At 49.9% G+C, this 5339-nt stretch overlaps 1 pseudogene; it reads left to right on the top strand.

The window, feature by feature from the left end:
• Positions 1 to 5339, top strand: part of LOC119283987 — a 12278-nt pseudogene that overhangs the window by 1571 nt on the left and 5368 nt on the right.

Raw genomic sequence — 5339 nt, 5'->3', positions numbered from 1 at the left:
ATCTTTTCTCGCGTCTTCGGGCGGCTCTCGGGCACGGGCGGGGGTCTCTTGTTGGCCGGTGCGTCGATCTGCGAGCGGGGCCTGGTCCCGGTGGCTTCCGGCTTCAACGGCGGCGTCGTGGGGCTTCGCGTGCGGGCGCGGAGCTGCGAGTAGGTGGCTGCGGGCGGGGGCTTGGGGCGCGGGGCCTCGCGTGCGTGGTCGCGGCGATGCTCGCTGGCTCGGCGCTGGCGTCCCGTGGCTGGTGGCGCTGTTGTGGAGGCTTGGGCGCGCGCGTCTAGCCGGGTGACGCGCCGTGCGCGGCCGGTGCTGGACCTGCTGCCCCGTGTTGCCCCAGATCTGGCGGGCGGCGGCGTTTCTCCTGCATCCCTCCCCTCGTTCATTGGCAAGATCTTGCTCTGGCCGGTCCAGCTTGTAGGGGGGAAGGGGAGGTGGAGGGAGTCCCAGGATCCATGGCAACGGTGCTCTGCCCCTTTTTCGTGGTAAGTTGGGGGTGCTCTTCTCCCCTCTCGTGGCCTGCGGCGGCGGTCGGAGGTGTGCCATGGCTTGGATCTTGAGGCGATTTGGTCGTGTTTGGCTCCTGGAGAAATCCTTGCAAAAACTGTTGTTGATGCCGGTGACGGCGGCGCCATTTTTGGTGTCATTCACCTCCTTGGGGGCGTTGCTGAGGAGTCCAGTTCACCCAAATCCCCCGAGAGTGTCTCCGGGCGTAAGCCTAAGATCTTGTATTGCTAGATCGGACGACGACGGCGGTAGGTTCGCCGCTACCTTCTTGGAGGCGTCGTCTTGGAGACCATGGCTGTTGGTGGTAACCGACGGCTTGCGTGGGTGGCGGTTGTCGGTGGAGTGTGGTTGATGTGATGGTGTTGCGGCCGGCTTGGGGGTCGACGGTGGGTCTGTGCTCTTCTTCGGCGATGTTCGTGCTTGAGTGCTTCTTGGTGTGTCTCTGCTAGGCGGTGCCCTGCGATCTCGCCGGTGGCACACAGGTGCCGTGGCGTTGTCTCGGCCTCGCGTGTCCTTTCGAATGTACCCCCGACACAGGTGGTGTTGTGGCATTGTGCAGTCTCGGATGCGCGGTGCCTTTCGATTGCGTCGATGGTGCAGTGCCGTGGTTTGGTCTGCTTGGCGATGCCCCTCGACGACGCCGGGGACACAAAGGTGGTGTGGCGTCGTCTCGGCCTTGCGTGACTCTTCGAATGTGCCCCGTGATGCAGGTGGTGTCGCGGCGTTGTGCAGTCTCGGTTGCGTGGAGCCTTTCGATTACGTCGACGGTGCAGTGTCTTGGTTTAGTCTCGGCTGGCCGATGCCGTTCGATTACACCGGCGGTGCTCTTTGTTGTATTGTGTTGTGTTTCCCTTCTTGTTCTCCCCCTGTTGTGTGTGACGTCTTGTGTATCATCGGTGTGTTCTGTTGTTTTATTTTATTTCTCCTCCCATGTATCCCCTGTACCTCTGGTTCACTTGAGCCCATCTTGCGAGGCTGCAAAGCCTTATAGGCAAATGAATACAATTCAGGTGGGGGAGTTCTCTCCCTCCCCGGTGAAAATTCAAAAAAAAAGTTCCAACTAAGGGCTGTTCAGTTTCTCTCCGCTCCCGTGACTCAGCTCCCGGAGCGGAGCAAGCTGCTGCAGCTTTTTATGGGGCAGCTGAAACCGAGCTCCGCAGCTCCGCGGAGTTGAGCGGAGTGAAGAGAAACCGAACGGTGCCTAAGAGTATGTCCAACAGGCGCCGAACGGGCGGCGCGCTAAAATCTGGTTTACGGCGCGTCCATCGTCAAGTTTGGCGCGGTGCGCAATGCTGGCTCCAGCAGCCGCGCTAAAATGCAGCGCGCGCGTTCCTCCAGTAGGCGCGCTAAAATGCAGCGTGCGCGCTCTCGCACAAGCATAGATAGATAGAACTGTGGTGCAACTAGATAGAAAAACTACGGTGCAACTGATTAAAACTACGGTGCGACTAAAAGAAACCTACTCCCAGCCGTCGTCATCATCATCATCATCATCATCCTCGGTGGTGTTGCCCGAGGTATCGAGCCACATGTCATCCCAACGTCCATCGTTGGGGGAGAAGATCGACTTCCCGCCTGCCTCGACGATATCGCACTGCGATAAGGTCAGTGCCTTGCGCCGACGCCTGTCGGCACGCTCCGCGTGGCGTCTTGCCGTCTTCTCTGCCCAGAAGGCGTTCTCGGCGGCGACATCCTCCGGGTTGCGCTAGCGCCACTCTGCCATGGCTCGCTCGTCCTACTCGGCGACGAGGAGGCGACGCTGCAGCCGAACATGGTCTGCACGGTCCTGGTCCGTGATCAGACGAGGCGGAGGGCGGCGCACTGCGCCTGCTCGCGCGTGAAGACGTCCCGAAAGTTTATCTACGACGGGGGCCTCTAAAAGCGCCATGCCGCCGCGTCGTACGCGCGGGCTGCCTTGTGTGCGGTCCAGAACTAGCCGAGGCCGAGCCGGATGTCGCCGGACCGGATCTTGGCAGAGTACCAGCCGTTCGCGCGCTCGCGGACGCCGCGGTAGCCTGAAGAACCCCAGCGGCGCGGTAGCATAGTGGCGCGGTGGTGGCGGGGCGCGAAAGTGGCGACAAAGACTGGAAGCGGCGAGGTGGCGAGGGGAAGGGCGCATGGCAGTGTGGTGAGCGTGTGGCGAGTGCTGCATTTTATAGGCGCGTCCGAAGCGGCGCGCCAAATCTACCGCACCTGATGCCGCTTTCTCCAGCGCGCGCAACCGCTTCCCGGGCGCGCTAGTTTGCCGCCACCGCTGGAGCGTGCGAAACCGGGCCGCGCGCGCTAAAAAATCATTTTACCGCATGCGCGCGTCTTTTAAGACGGCTGTTAAAGATGCTCTAAGGCACTACTAATTTTCAAGTCACTACTAATTTTCAGAACCATCGTATCAGCCAACACTACTAGGGAAAAGCCTAGGAGCAGCGCGGGTTTTAGGCATATCAGTAGCGCGGGCTGGAGCGCTACTGGTACGGCGATACAGCTAAAGCTTAGCAGTAGCATGCCTCGATCCACGCTACTGCTAAATCGACTTAGTAGTAGCGCTTCCTCAGAGGAGCGCTACTGGTAATTAGTAGTAGCGCTTCTCCCTGTCTGCGCTACTACTATTATTTCGTATTTTTTTTATTTCATGTTGTATTCATAAACCTTTACACAAGTTTTCATAATAAGATTGTTTTTACATCATAATGAGTTATTACATCACGGGGTGAAAGTACCGTGGACTAGTTTCATCCACTTGAAACTAATCCGCGGTTCTTTCACCCAATGATATAATAAATATCATCATCATTATGATCATATCATTAACAACTTATCATCATAATACATCATTGTCATATAACACCTCCTCAAGATCATCGTTTTCATCAATGACATCACATAGCAAATTGGTCACTAGTCGTAATCACAAGTGCTCCTCATCATCAACTCTAACATATTGTACCATATAATAAACATATTGTATTTCATAGGACCTACTACATTCTCTTAGGACCTACTATATTTTCTAAGGTAAAATAGCAAAAAACAAGATAGTCCCTGACTCTCCATTATGGAGAATGGAGATTATCATGTCTCTAATTCTTACCTTTCGCTGAATGTTACTTCCAAGAACCTCCTTGCGAATGTCCAAACATTTTTCCATTCTTTGATGAGCATGTGTTCACCGGTTTTAGAAATTCGATATGCACAGGTGAGCTCCCTAGATTTACCTGGCAGTATGTTCAGAACTGTAAGGCGACCATTCTGATAGATCAGATGAGGCACACAATCCATCAGGAGTTTCTGTTGAAAAACATAGTAATAACTTCATAGTTAGCAATGATGTACTAGTTTTAGAAGTATGCAAAAGATGCACGGATGTAGTGGGTTTTGTCTACCATCTTCCGCACATTCTTTGAAGAATCAAAATAAGCTGTCAATGGAAATAAGCTGTCAACTATTTTGAAATAAACAATATAAATTAGTTAACAACTATGTTTGAGAAACTCACATTGCGGTTCAATCGGAAGCGTATCAACAAGGATCCAAATGTCCATATTGTCTTGCTCGATGTCAGGATCACCAAGATCCATGGTGACAATCATACCTCATAAAAACCATTCATTTTGCAAAGTGCTTCCCAATTTTGGCAACCAAAATGGGTTACGCTCTGAGCATTGCACAGATTTACTTCAAAATCCATATCATGATGGGTCCTTAGGTGTATTTTATTTGTTTCAAAATTTTCATGGTCTTCAAAACCCATCCTCTCCAAGACATAGCGTCTTACATGACATGGGATAAGATAGTCGAATTGTAAAAGATGAAAATTAGACGTTGAAATAGTTGAAGTCATGCTTAATTACGAAAAAAACACTTGCCGTTGTTGCGTACCGTTTCAACATCGAATGTCTCCTCGAGCTTAATGTTGAAGCGCCGATCTTCATCCATCTCAACGAACCTGTCGCACATACCTCGATCGTCGTGGCACCAGCTGCACTCCCCCGGGAGACTGTCGTCGTCCGAGTACGACATTTCCTACGTTCATAATTCAAAGATTAAACTTGTACAATTATATATATGTACTAAAAAACCTAAATTAGATCATTATTTTTCAAGAAAATTCAGGCAACTCGATATTTCCTACATATTCTAGCACAAGTCATGCCAAAATTCACGGAAAAATTCGGCATGACCTTTGCTAAAAAGGACATATCGAGCGTCTGAAATTTACCGGAACAGAAATTAATCAACACTCCGGCAAAACATAGGCCACTCGAAGGTGTAACCTGAACATGACCGGCCACTTGGGCAACCACATATCCTATATGAGCAACACAAGATATACATGGAGATTTGGCAGGTCTCACCTCGAGGTCGGAGGGGGTCGGTGATGGGGACGACGGCGGGGATGATGGAGGGGCTCCTTGATTTCTGCAAAAGCAAAAACCCTATAAGTTATCACTAATACATCCCGAATAATTTCTTAAACTAAAAAAATAACAACAAATATGACATGTTCAACTAGTTCTATTAATTCAACTAGTTCTTACTAAATATAAACTACTATAAATAGAAAAAAACTAGTTCTTTCTAAAAACAAAGTAGTTCAACTAGTTATATTAATTTACTTACTAAACTAGTTAAACTAGAACTAAACTAGCTCAACTAGTTTATTAATTTACTTACTAAAAATACATTAGTTCTATTAATTCAACTAGTTTATTAATTTATTTACTAAACTAGTTCAACTAAAACTAAACTAGTTCAACTAAAACTAAACTAGTTTAACTAAAACTAAACTATTTCAACTACTAAAAATCATTATCTATGAACCCTAAATTAACATCTACTAC

The sequence above is a fragment of the Triticum dicoccoides genome, chromosome 4A (assembly GCF_002162155.2).
Source record: "Triticum dicoccoides isolate Atlit2015 ecotype Zavitan chromosome 4A, WEW_v2.0, whole genome shotgun sequence".
Lineage (NCBI taxonomy): Eukaryota > Viridiplantae > Streptophyta > Magnoliopsida > Poales > Poaceae > Triticum > Triticum dicoccoides.
This window is presented reverse-complemented; position numbering and strand designations above follow the sequence as displayed.